Genomic DNA, 15,076 nt, shown 5'->3' on the forward strand with positions numbered 1-15,076 from the left:
GCTCTACTCTGCACACTTGCACAGTAAGGCAGGCCATTAAACAAACGTGGATTGAACAACAAAAATATGATGATTCAGGTTCTTCAGGAAATCATCATTTCCTAGAGCTGAAAAACATTTTAAAACTACTCACCCAGCAGGAAATCAGAGTAACAGCCGTGTTAGTCTGTATTCGCAAAAAGAAAAGGAGCACTTGTGGCACCTTAGAAACTAACCAATTTATTTGAGCATAAGCTTTCGTGAGCTACAGCTCACTTAATCGGATGCATAAAGTGGAAAGTATCCGATTAAATGTGCTTTTTATACACATAAAGCATGAAAAAATACCTCCTCCCACCCCACTCTCCTGCTGGTAATAGCTTATCTAAAGTGATCACTCTCCTTACAATGTGTATGATAATCAAGGTGGGCCATTTCCAGCACAAATCCAGGGTTTAACAAGAACGTCTGGGGAGGATGGGGGGGAGAGCTAGGAAAAAACAAAGGGAAATAGGTTACCTTGCATAATGACTTAGCCACTCCCAGTCTCTATTCAAGCCTAAGTTAATTGTACCCAATTTGCAAATGAATTCCAATTCAACAGTTTCTCGCTGGAGTCTGGATTTGAAGTTTTTTTGTTGTAATATAGCAACTTTCATGTCTTTAATCGCGTGACCAGAGAGATTGAAGTGTTCTCCAACTGGTTTATGAATGTTATAATTCTTGACATCTGATTTGTGTCCATTTATTCTTTTACGTAGAGACTATCCAGTTTGACCAATGTACGTGGCAGAGGGGCATTGGTGGCACATGAGGACATATATCACATTGGTGGATGTGCAGGTGAACGAGCCTCTGATAGTGTGGCTGATGTTATTAGGCCCTGTGATGGTGTCCCCTGAATAGATATGTGGGCACAGTTGGCAACGGGCTTTGTTGCAAGGATAGGTTCCTGGGTTAGTGGTTCTGTTGTGTGGTATGTGGTTGCTGGTGAATATTTGCTTCAGGTTGTGGGGCTGTCTGTAGGCAAGGACTGGCCTGTCTCCCAAGATTTGTGAGAGTGTTGGGTCATCCTTCAGGATAGGTTGTAGATCCTTAATAATGCGTTGGAGGGGTTTTAGTTGGGGGCTGAAGGTGACGGCTAGTGGCGTTCTGTTATTTTCTTTGTTAGGCCTGTCCTGTAGTAGGTGACTTCTGGGAACTCTTCTGGCTCTATCAATCTGTTTCTTCACTTCCGCAGGTGGGTATTGTAGTTGTAAGAATGCTTGATAGAGATCTTGTAGGTGTTTGTCTCTGTCTGAGGGGTTGGAGCAAATGCGGTTGTATCGCAGAGCTTGGCTGTAGACGATGGATCGTGTGGTGTGGTCAGGGTGAAAGCTGGAGGCATGTAGGTAGGAATAGCGGGCAGTAGGTTTCCGGTATAGGGTGGTGTTTATGTCGAGACAGTCTGCTGTCTCGGCCTTCAGGAGGAGTCCACCTAGAATCCTTCTTTTTGTAGTGTTGGTAGGGAGGTCTCTGTGGATTAGTATGTTGTTCAGAGGTATGTTGCAATATTGTTAACCTATCCAACTATACTCTCAGCCCAGCAGAAGCAGCTGTCCTATCTCGGGGCCTCTTCTTCTGCACCTCCACCCCCACGAACATGATAAGTTCTGTGGTGACCTAGAATCCTATTTTCGACGTCTCCGACTCAAGGAATATTTCCAACATACCTCTGAACAACATACTAATCCACAGAGACCTCCCTACCAACAGTACAAAAAGAAGAATTCTTGGTGGACTCCTCCTGAAGGTCGAAACAGCAGACTGGACTTCTACATAGAGTGCTTCCGCCGACGTGCAAGGGCTGAAATTGTGGAAGAGCAGCATCACTTGCCCCATAACCTCAGCTGTTCGGAACACAATGCCATCTACAGCCTCAGAAACAACTCTGACGTCATAATCAAAAAGGCTGACAAAGGAGGTGCTGTTGTCATCATGAATAGGTCGGAACATGAACAAGAGGCTGCTCGGCAGCTCTCCAACACCACTTTCTACAAGCCATTACCCTCTGATCCAAAGATGGACTACAAGCCGTCAAGAACACTATCCCCGATAATGTAACGGCTAACCTGGTGGCTGAACTTTGTGACTTTGTCCTTACCCATAACTATTTTACATTTGGGGACAATGTATACCTTCAGATCAGCGGCACTGCTATGGGTACCCGCATGGCCCCACGGTATGCCAACATTTTTATGGCTGACTTAGAACAACGCTTCCTCAGCTCTCATCCCCTAACACCCCAACTCTACTTGCGCTATATTGATGACATCTTCATCATCTGGACCCATGGAAAAGAAGCCCTTGAGGAATTCCACCATGATTTCAACAATTTCCATCCCACCATCAACCTCAGCCTGGTCCAGTCCACACAAGAGATCCACTTCCTGGACACTACAGTGCTAATAAACAATGGTCACATAAACACCACCCTATACCGGAAACCTACTGACCGCTATTCCTACCTACATGCCTCCAGCTTTCACCCTGACCACACCACACGATCCATTGTCTACAGCCAAGCTCTGCGATACAACCGCATTTGCTCCAACCCCTCAGACAGAGACAAACACCTACAAGATCTCTATCAAGCATTCTTACAACTACAATACCCACCTGCGGAAGTGAAGAAACAGATTGATAGAGCCAGAAGAGTTCCCAGAAGTCACCTACTACAGGACAGGCCTAACAAAGAAAATAACAGAACGCCACTAGCCGTCACCTTCAGCCCCCAACTAAAACCCCTCCAACGCATTATTAAGGATCTACAACCTATCCTGAAGGATGACCCAACACTCACAAATTTTGGGAGACAGGCCAGTCCTTGCCTACAGACAGCCCCACAACCTGAAGCAAATATTCACCAGCAACCACATACCACACAACAGAACCACTAACCCAGGAACCTATCCTTGCAACAAAGCCCGTTGCCAACTGTGCCCACATATCTATTCAGGGGACACCATCACAGGGCCTAATAACATCAGCCACACTATCAGAGGCTCGTTCACCTGCACATCCACCAATGTGATATATGCCATCACGTGCCAGCAATGCCCCTCTGCCATGTACATTGGTCAAACTGGATAGTCTCTACGTAAAAGAATAAATGGACACAAATCAGATGTCAAGAATTATAACATTCATAAACCAGTCGGAGAAAACTTCAATCTCTCTGGTCACGCGATTACAGATATGAAAGTTGCTATATTACAACAAAAAAACTTCAAATCCAGACTCCAGCGAAAAACTGTTGAATTGGAATTCATTTGCAAATTGGATACAATTAACTTAGGCTTGAATAGAGACTGGGAGTGGCTAAGTCATTATGCAAGGTAATCTATTTCCCCTTGTTTTTCCTTACCCCCCCCCCCCCCAGACGTTCTTGTAAACCCTGGATTTGTGCTGGAAATGGCCCACCTTGGTTATCATACACATTGTAAGGAGAGTGGTCACTTTAGATAAGCTATTACCAGCAGGAGAGTGGGTTTGTGGGGGGGGGGGGGTAAAGGGGGGGGGTGAGAAAACCTGGATTCGTGCTGGAAATGGCCCAACTTGATTATCATACACATTGTAAGGAGAGTGATCACTTTAGATAAGCTATTACCAGCAGGAGAGTGGGGTGGGAGGAGGTATTTTTTCATGCTTTATGTGTATAAAAAGATTTTCTACACTTTCCACAGTATGCATCTGATGAAGTGAGCTGTAGCTCACGAAAGCTTATGCTCAAATAAATTGGTTAGTCTCTAAGGTGCCACAAGTATTCCTTTTCTTCCAGCAGGAAATGGAGCTATCAGCAGTGGCCAGTAGATCCAAAGGCTAGGGAGTGGGGTTTGTATGGAGGTGTTAAACTTTGGGAAATATTCCCCCTTTCTTTGCTAACAAGGTTGAATTTACATTGAATCTCTGGCCTGCAGTACTAAAGACACAACAGGGCCAGGCCCCATGCATTCTGAGACTCTAAGGTTGAGTGTAAACTGATGTGTGGTCTTCCTGATTCTGCAGCTATCCTGAAATAGCTCAGAGAGGTGGGAAATGCCTCCATTCATTTCAATGGGACATTAACTCTGAAAGCTAGACATGATAATGTAAATGTTAAGAATGTTAACTATTTCACCGCTGACCGTTTTAGTAGAAACATCCAGCTAACGGGCTTATCCCACAACTCCAAACTACCTCCTATGCCTTCACAGAGCCAGAAGTATCAATTGTTCCCTACCCCACTGTCCATATCACCACCTGTCCTCCAAGGAACTTCCATGATGCAATTATGTGTTGATATGAAAATCTGTGGCACGGCAAAAACTGAAAATGTGGCATCAAAGTAAAATCAACTGCACTAAATATCAAAATAAATTACAGGGGGATACTGGGTTGATTGTATTATTCATATTTAATTTATTAAAAACTTCCATTTTAAAATGTTAATGAAACTGCTGTAGAATTTCCAGACTGCGGCACTGGAGTGCTAAAGAAGCCAGGGATCTTACTGCAGCGTTTAGCCCCAGTCTGCTAGGAGTCCAGGGCCTTGGACCAGGATCAGGTACAGTACAAGGTACATAGTCTATACTGTTAGATTGGTTTTTCAGTCTCCTGGTTTTGCTCATTACTTTCAACTTTGCTCATCTCTGGAGCACTAACTAAGCTTCTGAGAGAGGAAGGATGGTCTGGTAGCTCAGGCACTGCAAAAGGACTCTGCAGACGTAATTACAGTTCCTGCTGTGCCACAGACTTCTTGCGTCACCTTGGGCAACTCATTTAGGGCCAGATTTTCAAACATATTTAGACTCCTAAATGTGCAGATAGGTGCCTAGTGGGATTTTCAAAGGCTCCTAAGGAGGAAATCAAAGAGAATTAGACAACTAATTCTGCTTAGGCACTTTTGACAATCCCACTAAGCCCTTTCTGCCTCTTTAGGATCCTAAACCCCTTTGAAAATCTGGCCCTTACTCTCTACAAGTCTCAGTTCCCCATTTGTGAAAACAAGGATAACGATCCCTTGTGTATTTAGAATTTAAGCCCTTTGGGGCAGGGCTGCTCTCCCACCAGGTGTTTGCACAGCACATGGAACAATGGAGCTCCAAGGCTGGTTGCTAACTGTAACACAAATAAATAGTAATAATACTGACTGGCAAAGGGAGCTGTCTTTCTAAAGGGTCTGTCCCATTAATATGAAATTCCATTTAGGAAGGCATGTTAGATGCCGGTGGAAGAAAGAAAATGGGAGGTCAGGGAGAAAAAGAAAAGGAGCCCTGGGAGCAAAGGGGGTAGAAAGGCAGTGAAAATGGAGATTACACCAGAGAAAACACAGTGAGGGAAAAGTTCACAGGTAAAGAAAAAAAAAAGAGGGAGAGATTATGGCAAAGAGGCTAAGAAACTAGGTACCATGCATAAGGGAACTGAAAAGAAACAGAAGTAAAATAAGATTTAGAGTGGACGACAGAAAGTGGACTGAAAAGAAAGGAAGAAAAGAAATTCCATTGGGCCTGATACCAGGACTCTGATGAGCTTTTACACAATATGTAAAACCAACCCCTCACCCCCAGCAAGGATTTCCATTGTCAGCAAAATTGTTTCCAGAGCTGAGACTGCAATGCCAATTCAGGTCTGTGAGTGAATAAGTCAAGATGCTCTGTGAGACAGGTAGATCAGACTCAACCCATCAAAGGCACAGAAGTAAATCCGAGAGCCAGGAATGAGCAGTTGGGCCCCAGTTGGCTGCTGCTGTACAGAAACTGAAGTGTAAGTAGCCAAAAAAAGACATGTTTAAGATATAACTCAACAAAAATAAGAAACAGATCTTTTGACAGCAGACATGTTAACAAATCAAATTCAGGGAATGAGAAACAGCCATGCTTTAGGAGGTACATTATCCATAAAAATGCAACTTGCTTTAGGAGGTACATGTACTGTAAGTGCATTTGTAGAGGTTTGATATGCTAACTTACAGAAGAGGCTGACATTCCATCTATTTCAGTTTGCAAATTTGACTTACTCCTGTGAACACTCTCATACCGAGCTTTTTATTAATATCTAGCACACAGTAACATGCATATATTCAGATTCTTTACCAAAGGGCACCCTTATTCACAGTGAGGACAAGGCGTATTATAGTCCTCAAGCAGTCTCATTAATTTTAGTGGGACTGCTGAAGGGCTAATGCACCACTTTTGGGCCAGATTGTGAAACCCTCACTCATGCTGAGTACGAATACCTTATACCACAAGTAGCCCCACTGACATCAGTAAGACTACTTATGGTGTAACGTATTAGCTACTGAGAGTGGGAATATCACAATATCTAGATTCAGTAACAAAATACATTCTAAGGCAAATCAAAATGCTCTGGATGGGACTTTCAAAGGAACCTAAGTGATTTAGGAATACAAATCCCATTCAAAGGTAATGGTGCTCCAAATTCACTTAGGCGGTTTTGAACATCTCCCCTTGAATCACAAGAGAATAATGATAGCAGCCCTAGTTTTGTGTTTATAAGAGTCTTGTCTTTATTTAAATGCACCTAAACTCCTGAACTAATCAGTTCAAAAGTTATGTAAGTGTTCTCTCCTGGTTAACAGGACTGAAATCAACTCTCACTTCACGGGATGTAAATCATTTTATTGATTACCACCCATCTTTGTTGGGATTCTTCCTGTTTCCTTATATTAGAAGACATTTAGAAATAACAGTAAGCTAATACAACACTCTTTGTCATCTCAAAGGCCTTTATCAATGAAGGTGTGTGCCGCTGCCTCTATTTTACAGATGGGGTAATTGAAACAGGGAGAAGCTCAACTGTGCACAAGACAGAGCTTTCCCCAGGGGCTGGTGTGGGGCTGGGGAATGAACAGCAAGCTCATGAAGAGTTATGGAAACCAGAAAGGCAATTTGATATTGGATTTAGAATAGAGATGAGTGAATAATTTATTCAACCAATGTCTTTTTCTGTTTGGGAAATATTTACAAACAGGTCACAAATCATCTGATGTATTTGTTCTATTTTATTTCATTGCCCTGGTATCTCAGCATTGTTTGAAATGATTTCTTCACAATTTTTTGCAACCATTCATTGGGAGTATTTGTTTTTCAAACTCCAAAATCCAGGACATTTTATTTAATTATGTAATTTGCATGGCATAGTTTTTGAATAGGTGGCTTATGTGACTAACCAACACAGCACAAATTTTAAACATTACAGTCAAATATACAACAGGATATTTGTTTTCAGATACTCAGTATGTGAGCATTCAATCCTAAACATTGATTCTCATGTGTTTTCAGATAGGAATGAATATTCACAGAAAACTGTTTCTGCTATTTGCTCGGCTCTAATTCAGTGACAGTGAAAAATTTCATAGGAAAATGCTCTCCTGTAGTTACATTAATGCTTAGACAAAGTTTAAAAATCTAGAATGTTGCCTAAATGGAATTAATTTAAACAATCAAACAACTAAATAGTTTTACTAGGAAAACCACCAAGATGTGTGCACACCTGACTAACCACTTCATTTTATACATGTAACCCCTTTTGTGCTTCCTTCACCTTATTCCACCCCAGTGTTACTCGCACTCACTGTGTCATCTAAAATTCGATTGTAAGCTCCTCTGAGTAGGAACCATGGATTCAGTTTTTTTCTGTCACCTGCCCAGGACACTTGGGTATTGTATAAACTGCATAAGTAAATGCATTTTGCCTGCTTTCAAAAACCTGTGTGTTCAGAGCTAGGCAGGGGACCTATATGACACTGGCTTTGCAGTCCATGTGATTTTGAGTTCTGTCAGAAGCAACACTGTGCTACAAGCACATCCGTACTGGTAGCATGCCCCCTCTTGTGGAGGAGAGGAAAGACAAAGGATCCTCAAGTGCACCTCCAACCCCTGTGTCTGAGGGACAAGGTGAGGAGTCCCTCACCCAGGAGTCCAAGCTCCAGGCGGTGCAAAAGCAGGGAACCTCCCACCTGCTGAGCTCAATTTCCAGGTGTTGGCAAGAAGAAAGGAAACTCAATTCGAAACACACTCTCAAAAAGCCAGCCTCCCAACGTGACCTCCTAGGCCTCATCTCTCCTACATCAATTACATTTAGTTGTCTTTTGGGTGATGCACCTCGGTTGCCTCCAAATCTCACCAGTTCTCTAAACAACATCTTTTACCTATCAAGGTACTTGTATGGTCCCTACCACCAAATTACAGTATCTGGAGTGCCTAAGGACAATCACATTCCCAGTTTGGCATATGGGTAGCAAAGAGGCCCAATTGCCTCCTTCATCCACAGGATTATTTGCAATAGGGCCTGCCCTCTCAGATCCAACCCCGACGGTGGGGTTTCTCAGAGCCCATGGGAAACCCCATCAAATGGAGGCAGGGCTATTGTTTGCATCTCCCCACAAGGAAGCACTTTATCCATAAAAATGCAACTTGCTACCAAGTGTACTTTATGAAGATACTCTGGCTGATGTCAGTTAATAATTGTTTACTATTTGGCAATCAATCAATGCCAATTGGCTAGCAAATATTCCACTTGGTACAACAACAGTTTTAATATTTAGAATTACATAACTATTTCACTGGTCTAGACAACTTTTGATAGATCACAAGAAGCAAGTATTATGACTTCATACCAGCATCAGTCTTTCTTGCATTAACTTATGTCTTTTTCCATTCATTGGCTTTACAGGGTGTTTATGTATTACATAGGAAAGAACTTTAAACTTACTACAGTTAATCAATCACCAATGTTGTACTCCATTACAATTAGAAAACCTGAAACCTGTGCATTGAAAAATTAGCCAACTAGTATGGGAAAAAAACAATTAAAATCTAACTTTGATAGCCTCCAGATTCCTAACACACACAGTATATCCCTGTTTGCACTTCCAGTAGACACACAATGGAGAATAAACAATCCATTTGTCTGACATAAAAAGGTTAAGATCCCAGCATAATTTCCTAATTTTACATTTTGTGCTTCATTGTACAGCTGAGAGAGAAATCAGCTGAATTTCCCTCATGCTTGACCATATGATCAAGAGACAGATATCGTGGCTACATTTTTATTAGGAAAACCTTTTGAAGTCATATTTCAATTAAGACTTTTGGGGATTTTAATGTGGTTTCCTTTTTATGTGGGATACAGTACATGCTTAAAGAGGTTTCTTTTTCAAAGTTTTTTTTAGGTTCATTTTTCATCTCTGCTTCACAAAATTCTTGTTACTTAAAAACAAAACAAACAAAAAAACCACCCTCTGCTCAGCCTACTTACTGGATCCTCACATGCTTCAAATGATGTTCATCATAAGCCTGATCCTGTGAGGTCCTGAAGTTAATGATCATTTAGCCAGAATCAGAGAGCATAGGTTAGGGTCTAAAAGGCTAGTAATGTAGGGGAGGGGTTCATATAATATCTATGTGGATATATTAACATAAAAATTTGTAAGTGGGGTTCACTATTATAAAGGTTACAAGTTTTTGCTACTGCTTTAAAAGTAAAAAGAAGTTACTTTGCATTGGGTTCACTTTATTTTTTCATAGAGCAATTTCACTATATCCTGAATTGTACACAGTCATCCAGTAAGGGATCGGACGTGCCTTTTAGGCACAGCCTCATGTTGGGGGCACTGAGGAAACACACTACCCTAGCATACACTCCAGGTCAGGCACAATGCTGACTGAAGTGCCTGCCAGTGCAGTTTCTGACCCATCCTTGAAGAGCATGCAGCTCTCCTCTGCACACACAAAGCTCTGCTGAATGATATAGAATCATAGAATATCAGGGTTGGAAGGGACCTCAGGAGGTCATCTAGTACAACCCCCTGCTCAAAGCAGGACCAATCCCCAACTAAATCATCCCAGCCAGGGCTTTGTCGAGCCTGACCTTAAAAACTTCTAAGGAAGGAGATTCCACCACCTCCCTAGGTAACGCATTCCAGTGTTTCACCACCCTCGTAGTGAAAAAGTTTTTCCTAATATCCAACCTAAACCTCCCCCACTGCAACTTGAGACCATTACTCCTTGTTCTGTCATCAGCTACCACTGAGAACAGTCTAGATCCATCCTCTTTGGAACCCCCTTTCAGGTAGTTGAAAGCAGCTATCAAATCCCCCCTCATTCTTCTCTTCCGTAGACTAAACAATCCCAGTTCCCTCAGCCTCTCCTCATAAGTCATGTGTTCCAGTCCCCTAATCATTTTTGTTGTGCTCCGCTGGATGTTTTCCAATTTTTCCACATCCTTCTTGTAGTGTGGGGCCCAAAACTGGACACAGTACTCCAGATGAGGCCTCACCAATGTCGAAGAGAGGGGAGAAGGGCAGGATTACAGCTCAGCCCCTTCAAAGTGGATGAGGCTAAGCCCACAAGTGCTATCTGTTGGCCTGATATGAAGCCCACTGAAGTCAACAGGAACATTTCCATTGACTTCAATGGGCTTTTGATCAGGCCCCTAGGGCAATCCTTTCATTTAGAGGGGTACAAAGTGCAAGGAGCACATTATACTTGGCTGCTGTTTGATATGCGAGGTGGGAAAGCTCTAATTTAAAGTCTATAATGTAAATAATAGCTTCTGTTCAGAGAGGAGGCATTAATAGTCCAAACCTCAAGCGTGAAACAGCTAAGATTTCCTGGAACCTCAGGTTCCAAAACCCAGAAACATCAATTTACCCCTTCTTCCAACTGAAGTAGAAAGTGAATTCTGTGCAGAGGAGACCTGAAAAATTGAAATCCTGCCTGCTATGTGTGGACACTGATGAGCCGATGGCAGTTGACTGGGTTGTCCTAGTGTCCTTGGACAAAATGTCATGTCTTCTCCCACAGTAGCACATATCCTATGTATTGACTAACCCCCACCACCAGGAATGGCTGTATATTTAAATATTTGGTTGAAAACAGCTTGTCCTTGAGCCAAACTTTACAAAGTTTAAGAAGGTGCATGTTCAGATCTGGGGTATCAGTTAGGTCAATAAAAGCAAAAGGAATGGGGGTGACTAAAATTCCTCTTTCAAAATTTGAGGAATGATGAAAAATATAAGTACGCTGAAGATGTGCAAACAATGCAGTCACAAGTTCCCTCTCTTCTTATCTTTCTTAGTAACTTTCCCCTGCTCCCTGAGTAATGCCTATGGTTTCTGTGTGCTCATGGGTTACAGTGGAAGACAAGGTAAGAAAAAAAATCAAATCACTTTCCGGAATGAGTTTCAGGTTCAGAATTCTGTCATCCAGTCTGAGTGCAATAGTCAACGTAATTATGTAACCATTTTAAAATATCCCTGTGACATATGAGGTAATGCAGTTTTATGCACTGGCTTGTTTGGAAACAGTCAGGCTGAGTTCCATCATCAGCAGGACATTAAGAGCCAACATTGATTCCTCTTCATTTTCGCAGCAAATACAGAAGTTTTCAGAAGACCAGACAGAATGATGTCACACCAAGACAAACAATCCTCTGAAGTGAAAGTCACCTTCAGCGCTGGACTATCGCTAACAGAAACATGAGTTGTTTGATTCTGCTTAGGTCTGAGTCTCACCAGGATATAAGGTTTGTGAACAGAACACTGATAAAATCCTATAGATATAACTATTTCATACTCAACGAAAAGTGGCTAAGTTCACGTGTCAGAGAATGATCTCCTGCAGTGTATTATGGATGAAAGGCTCTCCATAGTTAAAGAGGAAGCAGGTTGCCATTACAAGCTTGATTTTCCCTTAAGCTGCCCCCAGCCCCGCCACTGACTTTGTGAAAAATAATCCACTTCATTGGTATGCATCCGATGAAGTGAGCTGTAGCTCACGAAAGCTTATGCTCAAATAAATTTGTTAGTCTCTAAGGTGCCACAAGTCCTCCTGTTTTTTTTGCAGATACAGACTAACATGGCTGCTACTCTGAAAAAAATAATCCAGACACTCTGAAAAGCAAAGTCTCCCATTTGAATGCAGGCAAAACATTTATTCTGGGTTGTTTTTTTAAATATGAATCAATAATGTGGAGAAATGCTGCCCCTATCTCCACTCTGCCCCCAGTCACTGGAGGTACACAACCTAGCTCCAGTACAGTTCCTCTGGGCTGGTGTAGGGCAGGATGCACAATACCTAGAGATGCTGAAAAGCTGTGCACCATGAAGGCTCCCTTCTGCCCCAGGATGCAAATGTCTGGGGGTAAGGAAGGGGAGGACCTGAAGGATAATATAGGACTATATGGATCCACAGGCCAAACAGCTCCTCAAAGAGGAGATGCACCTGCCACAGGGAGACACTCATGTTTTGTTGTCCACCGCCATTCCTCAGTATCTTTTAGCACTACTGCTTCCAGGCTGGCTCCAGGTTTCTTCCTAGTCCTTTGGAATATGTCTCCCTTAAGTATTCAGTTTATATTATTTCCCACCCATTTTTCTAGACTAAGATTTTTTTCTGTATTATTTCTCTCTTCTCTGACATTCATAGTACCTATCAAATTAGAATAAAAATAATCTGACTGTGTATACCCTGTTTAACCCACCTCTCAGATCATAATGAAGATGAGACCCCACCCAAGAAAAACCCCACCAGTCTTTGTGACATGCCAGAAAACATTTCCACTTAATTTACAGACTTTCTGCCAGCTTTCAGATCATGTGATGATGTTCATAGCCACATTAATCTGAATTAAATTTTTCAAATACAATTTTACTAGACTGTGAGAAATGCTTTTTTTTTTTCGGTTTCCAGGACCCTTTTTGTTTGTATAGTTTAGGTTTGTTTTTAAATTCCAATCTATGAACAGCCCCTTGTGATGTCACATAGGCCACTTCTTGCTCTTCACATTCTTCATTTTCATGGTATTTGTACTCTGTAGTACCTTAGTTACTATATTTTTTAGGATTCTCCAGCCTTCTCCCACACATGTGGCTTTTAAAACTTTCTCCCATCACAGCTTACTGACTAGGGGCCCAATCCTTCTCCACTGACATGAACAGGAGGTTTGCCATTGATGTCAGTGGGAGGCTTGGGAACAAGATCAAATCTTAGGTTTCTTAATTTATTAAAATCTGCTTTCCTAAAATCAAGTATCCTTGTATTGTTGCAATCTGTTCAACCCATTCCTTACTCCGGCAAATTTGAGTAGCTCGTGGGTACTGGCTTCTCTATTATTCTCAAATCAGTGGCAGGATGCCACAGATCCACTCCAAACTCCTTTTAGAGTCAATGGAAAGACTTACGCTGACTTCAGCTGGAGATGGATCTTGCCTCAAATGGATATTAAAAGTGGTTGGTTACACTATGAAATAACAGCTAAATTTTCTAAGGGGGATTAGAACCTACTTTCCTTTTGAAGTGTAACAAGATATTTAGAAAAATTTTTAAAGCAATATTTTTTCCATTGTCCAACAGACAAAAAGGGCTTCAGCTCTCATATGTTAACCAGATTTGAGTTACTCACCTCTCTAAAGTCCATTAAAGAAGTGATTTTATTTATTATTTTGCCAGACAGCAAGAATGCAAGCTTTCCTGTGCTACTCCATCAATCACTTCGTTGCTGGATTGGAGAGGTGACTGCATCTAAAGGCCAAGAGGTGGTTTACTCTGCATGTTGCTCCAGCAACTTCAGTCCTGGGATTACCCAGCACAAAGACTGGTATCTGCTAATATGGATACACAGATTAGTGAAATATTGTTCATGAGGAACTGAGCTAAAATTTGGGCAAACTGGCGGGGGGAGCAGAGGGAAAGAGCCATAGGTAAAGCTAAGGGCCCTTCTATTTGAGGCATTCAGCCAGTGTCCTTACTGTTCTAGTGACCCACCCATCTTCAGCACATATTTCCTCACAACGCTATTCCCACTCTACCTGTCAATTTTCAGTCAGTATTGAAATGTCGAGTCCCTCATCCGATGCCAGCCTTTATTGCCCACTTGTTACATTTTCAAACAAACACGTGAGAGCTTTCTCCCCTGCTGTGCCTCATGCTTGGAAGGAGCTCCCTGTGAACATTAGCAAAGCTACTTCATTATCTTGCTTCAAATCCCTCCTGTAAAACTCTCCTCTGCTGTGACACCTATTAAAAACAAAGAAAAACTTGACCACAGTTAGACTGTTGGTGTGCTAAGGCCACCTCCGATTAGGGTGACCGGATGTCCTGATTTTATAGGGACAGTCCCGATTTTTGGGACTTTTTCTTATATAGGCTCCTATTACCCCCCACCCCCGTCCCAATTTTTCACACTTGTTGTCTGGTCACCCTACCTCCAATCATGCAGACAACATTGCCTTATTATTAGCTTGCAGTCCCTTGTCTGTCTGCATCTATCTGTTGTCTGTTCTCTTATACTTAGAAGGTTCCTGCCTCAATAGCTCACCATCTTTTTCTTGTGTCTTTGTAAAGCACCTAGCGCTATGGGACCCTGGTTATTGACTGGGACTCCTTGGTGCCACAATAATACAAATAAAGTAATTAATAAAAGTTCTCATATAAAGCTTGATCCTGTAAACTGCTGAGTAATCCCAAATGGTAGCCAAGGGTGCTGACCGCTTTGTAGTCGGTGTTCAATACAATACAGATTTAGCCTCATATAAACAACAAGGAGTCCAGTGGCACCTTAAAGACTAAGATTTATTTGGGCATAAGCTTTCATGCGTAAAAAAACACCACTTCTTCAGATGCAACATCTGAAGAAGTGGTTTTTTACCCACAAAAACTTATGCCCAAGTAAATCTGTTAGTCTTTAGGGTGCCACCGGACTCCTTGTTGTTTTTGTGGATACAGACTAACACAGCTACCCCCTGAAACTTAGCCTCATATAGTGGGAGTTTTGCCATTGATTTCAGTGGCAGCAGGATAGGGGCTTATGTCCCTCCAAGTGCTGTGCAAACATTAACTAAGGAAGCCTCAGGCGTATTGTGAAGGTTAGATTTGTATTAATTATAGTAAAAACAGTATTAATTCTTTCAACGCTCTAGAAGAGCGACTGGCTTATAGCCCGTGAGAGATATAGGCCATGTTTACACTACAAATTTTGATTGATGCAAGTTACATGTGCATTAAGCCACTGGAGTTAGTGTATCGCTCAAGCATGTGCGTACCCGGCTGCTTCC

This window comes from Caretta caretta, chromosome 1 (assembly GCF_965140235.1).
Source record: "Caretta caretta isolate rCarCar2 chromosome 1, rCarCar1.hap1, whole genome shotgun sequence".
NCBI lineage: Eukaryota > Metazoa > Chordata > Testudines > Cheloniidae > Caretta > Caretta caretta.